Source organism: Camelus ferus, chromosome 14 (assembly GCF_009834535.1).
Source record: "Camelus ferus isolate YT-003-E chromosome 14, BCGSAC_Cfer_1.0, whole genome shotgun sequence".
NCBI classification, from domain to species: Eukaryota; Metazoa; Chordata; class Mammalia; order Artiodactyla; family Camelidae; genus Camelus; species Camelus ferus.
Window position 1 is genome coordinate 15,596,740 of NC_045709.1, and position 15,929 is coordinate 15,612,668.

Here is a 15,929-nt window from a genome sequence, read left to right on the forward strand (position 1 = left end):
GAAGAAGTCCATGTTCTGAACATTTAACACAGATTCTTTTTGCCTTTGTTCTCTCATTAAATTAAAATAATAAAGTATGGATTTTTTTTTTTTTGACAAGAGAAGTATTTTAATTCACCTGTGAATTAGAAACAGAGAACAATCAGACCTCATGTCCTCCTGCTGACCTCAGTAGCAACTGGTGTTGTTCAGAAATTGTCACACAGGCATTTCTACTTTTGGGCACTGAAATTACTTTTCTCTTTTAATTCCCTGACATCTTAGAAGGGAAAACAAGGACTTTTCATCTGTTTAGGGACAAAGAACCAATGGAGTGAGTGACACAGCATTTTTATTCTTGACAATACTTGATACCAAAAGAGCAGTGGGAGATAGCTTTCAAGTGGGCTTTAGGAGAAAATCCGAAGGACTGCCTGTCTGCAGGGTCAAGTATCTCTATCCTGAGTAAATCATTCAAAACAACAGGGCTGGAGGCAGCGGGCACGTTCAGTGGCACATGCTGGTAGCTGTCACATTCTGTTCTGTTATGCAGAAGAACTTACAAGAATAGTGATTCATCGAATAGAATAGTTCATTAAGATAAAATTAGATGGTCAGTAAGTTAAGTCAGCATTTTAGAACTGTTACTGTAAAAAAGTACTTAGTAATATTATATTTTAGAATTCATATCCTAAATAATATTATCCTGATTATCTGTGGAAGGTATATCAATGAAGAATCTTAGAAGCAATCTGTTTTTCTATAGAAGCCTTTTTTTCCATCTATTTCTCTACCAAGCTGGTATCCTAGACTGATTGTGAAAATGCAGCACTAGAAAAATAAATAAGGTGCTAAATTTTAGTTCTTTAAAGAGGTTATTTTGGTCATATTTCATCCCAAGTTTAGTTACTGTATCTCACATGGGTCTCATTCTCTTGCTGATTCTGCTATTTTTTGGTCATCTATTTCCCTCCCAACTTATAACACTGCGTCTTGCTCTGCACACATGTAAAATCTTCTCTTTAGAATCAATGAAATTAAAATGAAATAAGCAAGGAGAACAATAGGACTTGGGTATATTATTTCTGTATTTCTTATTAGATTCTTTAAAGTAAAATCCATGTTTGGAGTTTACAAAATGATTTTTCAATCTCATGTTAATCTCCAGTACACAATTACATTTATTGATTACCAGTGTTAATGGTGATAGGTTTCTCAGAACCCCGAAGCTGATAATTGTCTCTGAGGACGACAGGACTCAGAGATACTCAAGACCAGCACTCTCCCACGGGGATACAATGCGAACCACATATATGATTTAACATCTTCTAGTAGTTACATTTAAAAACCTAAAAAGGAATATGTTAATTTCAGTAGCGTATTTTATTTAATCCAGTGTATCTAAAATATTATCACTTCAATATGTAATCAAAATGTAAAAAAGGAGATATTTTACATTATTTTTTATTGTACTAAGTCTTAAATATTCAGTGTGTACTTTATAACATCTAAATTTGAACTAGCCACACTTCAAAATCTTAATAGATCTTGAAACCACATGTCTTTAGTGGCTACCATATTAGACAGCATAGCTCTAGGAGATAATAAGTAATAAATTAGTACATGTTCTAAATATATGTATAACTATAATTTTAAAACATTTCATTCTTCCAGCAATGCTGGGTTTTAGGAACGTAATTTTTTTTTTTTAAATTAGATTCTGAAATCTCACAAGTACTAAGACAGTCATGTTATAAGTGATGAGTATATAAAATTAATTTAATTTTAAAATATTTTTTAAAAAATACAGGTACAGCTTCTTTTCATGTATGGATTTATGCATATATAGCAATTGAGTTTCTTTGCCTTTTCTTAATATTGACCTATAGTTAATTTTTGCTAAGTCTTCATCATTTTTTAATGGCCTAAGCTTCTTTTCTTAATTTTTCTTGTTAAAAATGTATTGAAAGAATGCATTCAAGAGCCTAGCGTTTTTAGAGCCAACATTACAAACTTTTCACTGTTGGTTGGATGCCTACTCTGACAGGTGTGATTTTTAATTTGCATTTAGAAATGCAATCATTTGCTTTTCTTTTTGATTATTTGATTGCTATTGAGATAAATGCAGCATATTCTTCATTGGTCTCACTTTTTCTTTCCGTTTAAAATTCTCTTTTAAGTCAAATTCACCTTTGAAGACTCACACTGGCTCATATAAAACTTCTGCTAAAATAGACCCATACCATTCTTGACTTTAACATAAACAGTCTCATTTCCTTTAAATATTTTAGATACATTTTCTTTAATAGTGAAAGAAAATCACTGTGATTAAGTGACATTGAGGGCAGGGAGTGAACTTGGGCTTCACTGGTTGTGAGATTAGAATGTGGGAATTAGTCACTAAACTCTGGAGTGAGTACAGCCAACAACCAGGAGCTTGTATCTTAGTCCACTGGTTTTCCCAGCTTACCTTTGTGATGCACTAATTCTCGTGAAGAGATACTGTCTTTTTGTGAAAAAGGCCCCGGGGTTAAATGGCATTCAAGTGAAATTTACTAGGGAGACAAGTGAGAAGAAATTAAAGAGTTTTAAATAGTTCTTTGACAGAAAATACTGTATTTGGATAAACTGAAAGTGGGATGTTGAATATTAATGCATAGATGTTACAGATTGCCATATGGAAATGAGAAAAAGTGTTATCTGAAATCAGTTCAGGTAGAATTCTCATAGGTACAAAGGCTGCCATCTTTCAAGACAGGGGCGAGCAAACTTTTTTCAGAGAGTAAGTATTTTAGGCTTTGTGGACCATATGGTGTCTGTCAGAACGACTCAACTCTGCTATTGTAGCTCAGAAAGCAGCCATAGACAATAGGCGGATAAGCATGGCTGTGTCCCAACAAAACTTTATTTACAAAAAGGTGCTTGGCTGACTTTGGCCCATGCAACCCCAGCGTAAGAAATAGTCTGTTGGGTAGCTGCACTGCTGCACTGCTCCCTTAACCTTCTTGGATACTTCTCAGAAGTATCTACATAATGGAGATGACTTTTTCCTGAATCCCATTTCCCACAGTGAGGCATTTTAATTGTGCACATTCCCGTGTCTCACAGTACCTATTTTATTAGAGAGGTCATGGGTTTGTTAGCTCTAAGTGAGACCTGAAATTACAGTGGGTTAAACATGACAGAGAATTATTTCTGTCATGCATAACTTTCCGTAAGAGGTGTAAAGCTGATACAGTGACTCGAGGTGTTATCTCATCTTCATCCCCTTCATGGCGCACCATCACCCAGTCTGCCTCAGGACCAGTTGGAAGAGGCAAAGAAGACAACCTGGAAGTTGGTCACATCACTTCTGCTCAAATCTCATTGGTCAGCACTTAGTCAAATGGCCCCATCCATCTGCAAGAGAGGCTGGGAAACAGAGTACTTATTCTAGGGCAGCCATGTGCCCAAATAAATTTTCAGAGCTCCTACTACTACAGAAAAGATGGTTAACAATTTGAGGGGTGGGATGTAACTGCAACTAGCTTTTCTGCTGTAATCTTGTGTTTATAGAACGGTTAAACACCTGAAAGGAGTTACATTTTAAAGTCATATTTTACTGTGATGCATGTGACAGAGTATATGCTGTTGTATTATTTAAGAATAGAGGCTGTCCTAAGGTCTTCAGGCATTTCTTCAGACGCAAATAACAGGTATCTACTATACTTGGTTAAAATACTGTTTTACAACTTATGTGGCAAGTATCTTGCATACCCTAACACTCATCCTTTCTGAGTCCATGGTGGATATTACTACTAAATCACAGCATTCTTTCCCACTGAACTCAGACTTGCCTTTAAACCCCTCTCTGTCCTGCTCTAGACAGCTTCTACCAATCAGGTAGAGATGGCGTGCCATCCGCAATTTACTTGCTCTTCTTGGTTAAAGTTTTATTATTCTTCTTTTTGTGTCTTTGACATCAATCTTATCTGTAGATGATGGTGTGGCAATATATAAGTTGAATGTTGTTTTTTGTCTTTTAGGTCAAATCTCTGCCCTCTCTTAAACTGTGTCAAATGTTTATCTTGTTTTTATTTCCAGACCATGTTTTTATATTTCATTTTTATATAACTAACTTTAGTCCCAAAATCAAAACTGGAATAACTTTATTCAACCTCTCAATTTTATAAATGGAGATACTGGAACTCTAAAAGATGAAAGGACTTGCCCATGGGAACACAGCTAGATAGCAGCAGCACTGGAACTGGACTTCGGAATCCCTGGTTCCTACTCTAGGACTCTTCTTTTGCCAAGATCAAATCAGTAAGTGATGAGTAATTAATAATCAGGAGTAATTATGACAATGATTGGGTAAGACTGATTAATACTACAACTTTAATTTCTCAGGTTTCTGTTTCTTGCATTTGTAGGTAAGAACCAACAAACTTCATCTTTTTTTTTTAATGTAAAATAAATGGTATCCTGAGAAATCCTTGCTCCAGTATTTGGATACTTCTAAGACTTTTCAAATTTTATAAAATGGATTTGACATTGTGAAAAATAGGATTTGAAGGCTGCTTTCTAGGACATACTCGTTTTAGTTACGCTCTGAAGTACAATGCAGCTGTTTTTGTGATACCTGGGCATTTCCTGTTTCAATAACATGCCTTTAGGTGAGATTTAAACTGTTGACTTCTGTAGAATATTTTCCAGACTAATTTATAATAGTGATTTTAAATTTGTTTTAGTATATGTTGATCCATAGGTCTATCTCATTTTATTCAGATCTTTTCATTCATCCAGAATTGCCTGGACTCTCTCAGGCAAGGCTATACACTCACTTCTCTATAAGTGCGAACAGTTTCTCAGCAGGTGTGCTCCTTATAACTCCTGTACATGAAAACCCTCATCAACAGGCAGGTGGAGTTAGATTATCTTATTCTTTCAAGAGCAGGAAAAAAACCTCAGCAAAAAATAAGTTCAAGAGAAAGAGATCAATCATAGAGCAAGCCAATCTAAGTACAGTATCTGTATCTAAGAAAGTATACTTTAAAAAAACATTATTTCAAAAGATTAACTAAATCTTCCCATTAAAACTTTGAGTCTTCTAAGTACTAAAAATTATGGCATTTTTCACATGACAGAGAAAATTGGTTTAGTGCAATAGACCAAAGGAAATTTTGATAGACCCATGAGTCAAAATACACTAAAAAGAATTTTGAGGAAGAGCTTGAAAGCAGTGAGACTTCATGACTATAACTAAGAGACGGAACATAATTTCAGTATGACGGAGCTAAACTGTGAGCTTGGCTCATTTCCCAAACCTTGAGAGCACTGTAGTCTTAAACACAGAGAGGATGAAACCCCCTGCATACTGAAACCATGCTCAGGTAAATTTGAGAATGCCTGCTCATCATTTGGACACCCTCCCTGGATGCATAGTATCCACTTTTGTTTTGGTACTTCCAAGATGGCCCTTAAAAAAACACTTCTGATTAGATAAGCAATGACTTACGTGCTCATGTGGCTCTTTCAGTGGGTTCATTTATTTAGCAAACATTCAACAAGCATTTACTATGAGTTAGGTAACAGGGAGCCTAAAGTCTGAAAAGTCAAAGTCATAGCCCTCAGAAACCCACCATCTAATGTGCATGATAAATAAATGAGCAAATAATTTCTGTGTGACACAGCTGATTGCTGTGGAGGCAGCCAGTTCTGCCTGAGTGTTGACAGAGGAGGCAGGTGGAGCTGGCTATAAGGCTCTGGGGTTCAAGAAGTGGAGGAGGAGGGGCAAAGAATCCGAGGTGAAAACAACATGCAGTAAGTCACAGAGGTGCAATGTTTGGTGTGGCAGGGGGAGGGTGTGGCAGGGGATTGCGCTCAATAATTCACCAAATATGGAATGACTTTTTCACCTGGGCACTGAGCAGGGACTCTTAGGGTGAAAAGATAAATTCAGCTTAGTCCTGGACCTTGAAGAATTAACAAATTAGATGTGTGGCACAAATAAATTACATTTGGGTGGTGTGGAAAGTGTGACAATAGGTGTGTCAAGTTCTTTTTCTTCATAGACATCATGCTGTTGAGAGGGTTACCTGCAAAGATGAGCTGCAGCACACACTGCCTGCTTGCTAGGACCACACAGTGTAATGCGGGAGCAGTTACAGTATCATGGGCACACCAGCAACTGTGACAAGTGTCATCCTTAAGGGACAAAGTCCTAGAGAACCTGCAATGCAAGATGATGTTCAAATTAGGGAGGGCAGGGAAAAGTGTATTTACCGCCAGCCCTCTTACACAGTCATGTCTTCATGCTTGAATTCTTAATTTGCTTTATCCACCTTGGAGGTTATTTCAAGTAAGTTTTGAAAGAAGGTTACCCGAGTAACAGATTGCTGGAGCCCTTGCAACTCTGAAGATATTTGTCTTCCACTTTCATAAGTAAGCAACAACATTGTAGAAAAGTCTTAAGTTACAACCCTCTCTTCTCTTGAAATGCTCTGTAATTTGGGTCCTTGTCCTTTGACAATGTGATTTAAAATCGATATACAATAGATAAATCCTGATGTTTCCTTTTAGGAAGTTTTATTTTTCTCTCTGAATCTTACAGTTTTTTAAAAATATTTAAACAATTATAGCATTTTCTTTAAAAACTAAACATATTCTTAGTATATAGTCTGACAATCACATTCTTTGATATTTATCCAAATGAATTGAAAACTTGTTTTCACACAAAACCTATACACCAATGTTTACAATAACTTTATTCAAAATTGCCAATACATGGAAGCAACCTAGATGTCCTTCAGCAGGTGAATGGATGAACAAACTCTGGTACATCCAGACAATGGAATATTACTCAACACTAAAAAGAAATGAGCTGTCAAGTCATGAAAAAGATGAAGGGAGGGACCTTAAAGGCACATTACTAAGTGAAAGAAGTCAATCTGAAAAGGCTACATACTGTATGATTCCAATGATATGACATTCTGGGAAGGGCAAAATTGTGAAGATAAAAAAAGGACCAGGGGTTAAAGGGAAGAGAGGGAACGAACAGGTTGAACCCAAAGGATTTTTAGGGCAGTAAAACTATTCGTATGATACTATATCCAAAGGCATAGAATGTACAACACCAAGAGTGAACCCAAATTTTAACTATGAGCTTTGGGTAATACTGATGTGTTAATGTAGAGTCATCGACTGTAACAGAGGTACCATTGTGATACAGGATGTCAATAGCAAGGGAGGCTGTGCCTGTGTGGGGTCGGGGGTAAATGGAAATCTCCAAGCCTTCTGCTTAATTTTGCTGTGAACCTAAAACTGCCCCAGAAATAAAATCTATTAAAAAAAAAATAAAGCAAACAAAATTCTTTGTAAGTAAAAACACCTTACTAGGAAATCTGTATTTTGCCTGGAGTGTACTGTATCATAGGTATTTTGGCAGGAAGCTGGAAACACTGTTTTGAGGAAACCTAGTCAGATGAAATTCTCAACCAGGCTTTCCCTCAACTGTTACAATCATCTTATTATGATGTTACCTTTAAGACTTGAAGAAGCAATGCATAGCCCTAGGAGAAAACTTTGAGTGCTGCCGTAGCTTGAATTTGTTTTCATTCTACTACAAATCCTTTAAGGAGAAGGTCTGTGAATACGTAGCTTTCTCACATAATTGATGAATTATTCCCTATGTAAGAATTACCAGTATATCTCAAGTTAAGATTAATGTTCTCTTACAGTTCTTGCTGCCAGCAGGGGAAATATTTTTAAGTGACATATGCTTCTCACTCTTATCCTGGAATCTTGTAAATTCCCCCTCTTTAAATATGTGGCATTTGGCTCTCAAGATTATTTTTTTTAACATCTTTATTAAGATATAATTCACATACCAGAAAAATCTAGTTATTTAAATATTCAGTTCAGTGGTTTTTAGTATATTCAAAGAGTTGTGCAACCATCACCAACATATGTTAGAATGCTTCATCACCCCCCAACCCTAAATCTCACACATATTAGCCGTTACTACCATTGTCCCTTCCCTTCCCTAGCCCTAGGCAAACAGTAATATACCTTCTGTCTGTAGATTTCATTCTAGACATTTAATACAAGAGAAACCATAACATCTGTGGTCTTTGTCCTTACTTCTTTCACTTCGTATAATGTTTTCAAGGTTCATCTATGCTGTATAGCATGTGTCAGTAATCATTCCTTTTAATTGTCAAGTAATATTTCTTTGAAACAGTTCAAGGAATGCCAAACTGTTTTCCAAAGTGGCCCTACTATTTTATATTTCTGCCAGCAAAGAATAAGGGTTTCAGTTTCTCCATGTCATCACCAATACTCAATATTGTTTGTTTGTTTGTTTGTTTGTTTTCAAATTATTGTAATAGCCGTCCTAAGTGAGTGTGAAGTGGTATTTCATTGTGGTTTTGATTTGCATTTTGATAATGACTAATGATGTTGAGCATCTTTTTTTATGCATATTGGCCATTTTTATTTTTTCACTGGAGAAATGTCTATTCAAATCCTTTGCCTATTTAAATATTATTTAATTATTATTTATAGTGTATAAATAATTATTTATATTTCTGTTGTTGAGTTGAAAGAGTTCTTTATATATTCTGAATATAAGTATCTTAATAGATACATGATTTACCAATATTTCCTCCCAGTCTGTGGGTTGTATGTTCACTTTCTTTATAGTGTCACTTGCAGTACAATGGGCTTAAATTTGATGTAGTTCAATTTTTCTATTTTTTTTTTCTTTTCTCATTTGTGTTTTTGGTGTCATATTTAAGAAACCACTGGCTAATTTAAGGGCATGAAGATGTACTCCTATGTTTCTTTTAAGAGTTTGATCATTTTTACCTCCTACATTTAGAATTTTGATCTATTTTAAGTAATTTGTATATGAGGTGAGATAGTCCAACTTTATTATTTGCATGTAGGTGGATATCTGGTTGTCCTGGCACTATTGAAAGACTATTTCTTCCCCTTTGATTTATCTTTGGCACCCTTTCTGAAATACTATTGGCCATGAAAACATAAGTTCATTTCTGTCTGGACTCAATTCTATTGTGTTGATGTAGATATCTATTCTTATGCCATGCCACATTGTTTTGATTACTGTAGCTTTGTGGTAAGTTCTGAAACTTGGAAATATGGAAAACTTGGAAAAATTCCATCCTTTTAAAAAATTTTTATTTTATCAGTTTTGAGAGTCTTCCATCTTTTTCAAAATTAGTTACTCTGAGTCCCTTGGATTTCCATATGAATTTTAAGATCTGTTTGACAATCTCTGTAGAAAAGACAGTTGGGATTTTGTTCAGTATTACAACATAGCTGAAGACCAATTTGGTGATTACTGATACTTTAACAATATTAAATTTTAAAGTCCATGAATATGGGATGTCTTTTCATTGTTTTAGGTCTTCTCTAATTTCCTTCAATAATGTTTTGTGGTTTTCAATGTAGAAGTCTTGAATTTTTTTGTTAAATTTATTCCTAAGGATTTTATTCTTTTTTGTGATATAGTAGATGGAATTGTTTAAATTCATTTGCAAGTTGTTTGCTATTTATATATAGAAATAATTGCTTTTATATATTGATTATTTATCCTGCAACTTTGCTATAGTCATTTATTAGTTATAACAGTACTTTACAGGATTTGCTAGGATTTTCTCTATACAAGATTATGTCATCTGCAAATACAGTTTTATTTCTTCCTTTCTAACCTGGATACCTTTTATTTCTTTCTTGCCTAATTGTCCTGGATAGAACCTCCAGTATAATGTGGAATAAAAGAGGCTATAGAAGACATCTTTGTTATGATTCTGATTTTAGAAAGAAACCATATAGTCTTTCACCATAAAGTATGATTTTAGCTCTAGGTTTTTCACTGATGTCCTTTATAAGCTTGAGAGGTTCACTTCCATTCCAAGTTTGTTGAGTGTTTTAATCATGAAAGGGCACTGAATTTTGTTTAATGCTTTTTCTGCATCTATTGAAATGATTGTGTTGTTTTTGTCCTTTTATTAAAATGGTTAAAATTAAATTGTTTGATTTTTCTACCTTGAACCAACTTTGCATTCCTGAGATAAATCTCTCTTGGTTATGGTGTAAAATCCTTTTATATGTTGCTCAGTTTATTTTGTTGGGAATTTTTGCATCTATATTCATGAAAGATATTGGGATGTAATTTCCTTTTGTTATGATATCTTTTCTGGTTTTCATGGAACTTTAGTACGGATCATATGGAATGAATTGTGAAGTGTTCGGTTATATTTTGGGGGAGAGTCTGTGAAAGATTGACAGTAATTCTTCTTTAAATTTTTGCTAGAATTCATCAGGGAAGCCATCTGAGCCTAGGCATTAATTTGTGATAAGTTTTAGTATCATTGTCTCTGTCTCTTTATTTGTTGTAAGTCCATTCAGGTTTTCTATTCCTTCTTGAATAAGTTTTGGTATTTTGTATCTTCTAAGAGTTTGTTCATTTTATCTAACTATCTAACTGTTGACATACATTTTTTCATAGTATACCTTTCAATCTTTTTGTTTCTGTAATGTTAGGTTATTGATCTGAGATTCCTTTTAAAAAATATATAGGTGTTTACAGCTGTAAATTTCCTTCTGTATTGTATTTTTGTTTTTATTCATATCAAGTTGTAGCCAGCAAAGAAACTGAGAAAGAATGGGCAGTGAGTTAGTAGGGAAACCTGAAGAGTTGGTTTCAAGGAAACCAAGAGGTTAAAATATTTCAAGGAGGAGAGAGTTTTAACTCCACAGAACACTGTTGAGAGAGTCAAATGAGGTCAGAGAAGTGAAGATTTTCTTGATATTAAGGAAGTCGTTGATGGTTATGAACAGTTCTGTTGGGTTGGTGGGAGAGACTGAAGTTCTACTGACAGGGCCAAAGAGATGATTGGAAGTGAAGGCATAGAAGCAATCAACATTAGATGGCTACTTTAGTAAGTTTTGCTCTGATGTGGAGCAGAGAAATGTGAGCATTTCTTGAGGAGGGATGCAGTATACAGGAACACTTATTAAAGACGGGGGATCCTAGAGCATGTTTGTATGCTGATAGAAATGAGAGAGAAAGGCACTAATAATTCAAAAGAGTTGCAGAAATCCTTGAGAAGCATAGAGAGGATGGAATCCAGAGCACAAATATGTTAGCCTTTGATGGGAGGAAAAAACACTTCTTCCATTGTGATAGGAATAAAGGCAGAGTATTTGGGTACAGACACAGGTAGAGGTGATGCTGGGAAGATGAGAGAATTCCTATATGGTTATGTGTAGCTTCTTAGTGAAATATGAGATGAGTTCAACAGTTTAAAAAGTTAGAGTGGGTTAGAGGGAATTTTGGAGGTCAGAAAACAGATGAGAATGTGTTAAATGGACCTCTTGGAGAATGGGGGAAATTTGCTTCTAGGAAACATATTAGGCTCACTGGGCATTTTTGGGTACCCATTTTGAATTTAAGAAGAGCTCAGTCAGCCCAGCTATGTTCATTTTCTGTGGGACAGGCTCCCAGTAGGTGAACAGTTCAAGTAGAGTTGGTTGTTTTCCCAGGTGAGTAAATTAAGCATCGTCAAGTAGTAATGTGTTCAGTGTGCTTTTCCATGCACACTGATGTAGATACACACAGACACAGCACACTCATTCACTTGCTTACTACCACCCCACGTGGATGCATGCACATATGCATGTCACACTTATACACACACCCTCACCACACTCAAGCACTAGCCCACTTAATTTTTACAGTAAACCCCCAACAGCATTTTACTACTGTTTTTGAAGTGTGTGAAGATTAAATGGCACTTCTAGTTTCCTCTGTTTGAATCATTCTCCCCACTGTCCTTCAAATGTTTTCAACATGATGATGAAATAAAGTAGAGCCAACGTTAGGAATCTGTTATATCCATTTAAGCCATCTCTTTGGTGGACTTTGCATTTGGAGCTTTGTCCTCTGACACCTAGCCTATTACTGCCCTGACTGTCCCAGGACCACCCCATGCAGTGGACCTTCTCCAGACTTTCCTTTCCATCCCACCCACCATCCCTATTCACTCATCAGTGTTGCTAGAATTCAGGCTCTACTCCTCATTGGCTGTGTGATCAACTGTGTAATATGGGAGCACTAATAACTTATTGTGAGGATTAAAAAGTAGAGTGCATGGAAAGTGCTCAATTCTATGTATATGGTATGTATTCAAAATACCAAATTGATCTTTGTCTCTTCCTTAATCTCAATCTCAATATCTCTTTACCTGTTTTATCTGTTCCGGCCATATTTCCTTAAGGAACTTCATTCAGCTAAGCATTTTTCACTAGTATAATTTAATTAATTCATGATAGAATTTTTAAGTTTAATAGGGTTCTTCTGGAAACAAGGTCAGAATCTACAATCAACTCAGATAAGACTTCAGGTGGGCAGAGGAGTTATATTTGGGGCTTGCAGATTTTTTTACTTGACTCAAATGTGGAAGAACTGACTTTGATAATCCTGAATTGAACCGCACTATAACATGGAGCACAAAAATGATATTCTTGCCCTGGTTGTTGAAGTACTTCAGAAGTAAAATGAATTACTAGGCCTTTTGAGATAGCTTTGAAGTATCACAGGTTTGTTCTGTATCCAAGGATTCTTGACAGTATAGCAGAACAACATTGCAGTGTCATAAAAAGGTGTTGTGTCACTGGCATAAGCTCAGAGGGCATGTCTTTCAAAAGCACCCCCTAGGGAATGTGGTTGAGCCCTTCGCTCTCACTTCACTTTTGGCTCCTGTGACATTGGCTGTCGCATCTGCTCAAGTCCCAACGGGCAAGTCACTCTTGATCTCCAAGGACAGAGGATTTGAGATAAATGCACCTCATTTACTAGTCTATTTTTCCTGCATTGATTGTTATTCACTGTTTTATTTTGAAAACAATACTAATGACTAAGGTTAATCCTGAGTGGTGGTGGAAAGTAACAAAATGAACATATCTCTGATTTTTAGAAGCGGTAGTATTGAGCACATTAGCTTTTTGTCATGTTGGCATATAATTGTTGTGAGGCAAAGCTGAGACTTTATGTTTTGACCTTTCACATTTTCCTTTTATTTCTTAGTTCTTAGAAACGGTAACAGATTATATGGTATCAGTGACTTTAAACTGTGTATATTCACAAGTGCAAGTAATACTACACTTAAGTGGATTAGCAGTGATGGCTCATAATCTATGTAGACTATAACCACCCCCACTGCAGGGATTATAGTCCTGTAGTAGTATGCATGCAAAACTATGTTCCTATGGTTTTGATGTTATGGGAAGTAGCAGGCTGTTTTCTTAATTCTCATAAGTTGAATTTCCCTCTAAAGACTCATTGTGGAAAGGCATGTTGAAACGTGTGGTGTTATTACAAGATTGTTCTCGCTTGGCGACAAGCAACAAAAGGAGAGGAACGTTTCTGACAATTTCTGAAATGTGATCATTAGAAATCACTCTCTGAAATTAGTGAGATGCTAGAGAAAGCCAAGAGCTTAATAGATCATATCGTGTGTGCAACTTGAGGAGGGCGTTAAATGGGGATGTGATTATTTGCCAAGTGAAAGCCACAGTTTTCATGATCAACTGCTTTCTCACTAATTCTGCTTAATGAAAGTCGAGCAGATCTACAATGATAGACATTGAGATGATTACAGAACATCCTGGCCCTGAGGAAATTATATGTAATTAACAACTAAAGCTTTGGTGTTACTCACCTAAATCGTCTTCTCCTTATTATATTTTATTTTATTATTTTATTTTATTTTATTTATTTTATTTTATTTTATTTTATTTTATTTTATTTTATTTTATTTTATTTTTTTGAGATGAGGAAATATTTTAAAGATTAGCTAGAAAGTAAATTCTTCCACCCAAATAATTGATCCTCCCATTTAGTGTTTCTTGTTTTTCCCCATCTGTTGACATTGTGGCGTCTCCCCTGCTGCTCCTGGTCCCCACCTAGCCCTGTCGTGATTCTTCTGTAGAGCGTTTGTCTCCATGGAGACCGACTACTCCCAGGGAGGAGCCAAGCGCAGCATCCAGGCACACACCTCACTGGAAAATCCCTCTGTGGATCAGCCTCGGTTTGATCACAGTGCAGAGAGAAGGAGAAGTTACCTCATCTTTAGATGAGCATAAATGTGTCTGGGACCTGAATTCCTCGTCCGTGTGGGACCTGAATTCCTCCCTCTGTGTGGGTTCTGTAGCTGCTGCTCGATAAAACCCTGAGAGGAGAGCTGGGGCGCCATCTGTTTCCCCTGCTTCGGTGTCAGGAGAGCCACGACATTTGTTGGGAGGACCCAAAGGGGAAAGACAGAGAAGGACAGAAGATAAGAGAGATAAGAAAATTTAGGATTCTCTAACGAATTTACACCAGCAATCCAACTGTGCAGGGGAAAGTTTAACTAGAAATTCGAGAAAAATATGGTAACTGTGTATTTATTCCTTTATAAAATACATAATTGTTCCAAACAGAGAAGTACTAAAATCCATTTAAAAATGTGTCCCTCAATGACGAGAGGAATTGAGCCATGAAAAAAATGTCAGAAAAATTGCTTATTTTACAAAGAAGGCATACAGGTTTATAGGAAAGCATAACATCATTGAAAGCCTGTTGTTGGGCAATGTCTCACCCCAAGCCCAACACCCGAGCCTTTTTATTTGTCTCCACCAACAGTATTTCTGATCCAAGTATATCTGGAAAGTTTTAGATTGTTTTAGACCTGAATAAAAAGCTCTAGTTGCCTATGTGATACATAATAGTGTTAAAGTTTAAATTAAAAAATTAAATAAACATGGCAGACATTGAGTGATGCCACTGCATATAATTTCTGGATGTCAAAATCACTCTGATATTGGAGGCACCAGAATTGAGAGCCAAATTCTTTTTTGTCTTCTAAACAAACTTATGCAGAAAGACATTATTACCTTCCTGGTATGCAGTGATGTCTCTGGATACCTGGCTAAATCCAGGATTTGATTTTCAGTCACTCTGTCACACTGGAATTCACTCTCACTTTGCAGTTATAGCTCTCTGAATTACTCTTTTTAAATTGGGCATTTTCGTATAATTTAGATCTTTACCTTCTATATATATAGAAAGAAGCACCTATAAAACAATAATGAATAACATTGTAATTTGTTTTACAATTTACAGAGCCCCTCAGAATATACCTGACTTAATCTAGATCTTAAAAGAAGGCTAACAGATGAGACTAGTTATAATAACTGAGGCTCAGAGAGGTTAAGTGATTTGCCTAGAGTCACACAGCTAGGAAGTGCCAAATCTCAAACCCAGTTCTTTTCACTCTAGAGCCTGTGCAACCCTACATGCTTATTAACAATTTCTTAATGCTAGGCATGGCTACTTTTTCTTTAAAGAGTCACTCAGGTGTTAGATTATAAATCACTAGGAAACAGAAACAGCATTCTATAGTTCTCTAAGAATGGTGCCTCAGTACTTTTGTCTGCTGTGTGCTCTCCAGGATAAAGAGAATTCCAGCTATACCCATCCACCAAAAGACAGTAATTCCTACGAATGTTCTAGGATTCAAAATAAAAAATACCTTTACTTTCAGCACTGTTTCTTTGGTATTCATACAGTGCCTGCTGAAAATGGATAACCTGAAATAAGTGGGCCTTGGCATACTGGAATCTAAGAACGCTGTTTTTCTCTGTGTTGCTAGGTGGAGTGTATGTGTTACTGAGTTACTCCTGTCTAGGCAGGCTCATGGCTCCATGGGCTAGGAAGCCCTACAGGCTTTTCCATGTGATTCTGTAAGCAATCTCGGGCTAGTCATTCCCATCCCTATGCTTCATAGTGCTGGTGGGCAATAAGAAAGCCTGTCCAATCGGCTAGTGACTAATAGGGCTCATTCATCATTTAGTTTTCTCATTGTTAATAATTTAGCAAGCATTAATTAAATACCTGCTGCACC

At 36.1% G+C, this 15,929-nt stretch overlaps 1 long non-coding RNA gene across 2 annotated transcripts in view; it reads left to right on the forward strand.

Annotated features, from left to right (window-relative positions):
* The window catches only part of LOC106729344, a 368,780-nt gene that overhangs the window by 127,209 nt on the left and 225,642 nt on the right, over window positions 1-15,929 (forward strand). The window contains exon 1 of one of the 2 annotated variants that reach the window (XR_004325713.1): window positions 4,069-4,284. The exons of the other annotated variant lie outside the window; for it this stretch is intronic. This is a non-coding gene — a long non-coding RNA (uncharacterized LOC106729344). Of the gene's footprint in view, window positions 1-4,068; window positions 4,285-15,929 lie in introns of those variants that run through there. 2 annotated transcript variants of the gene reach the window in all.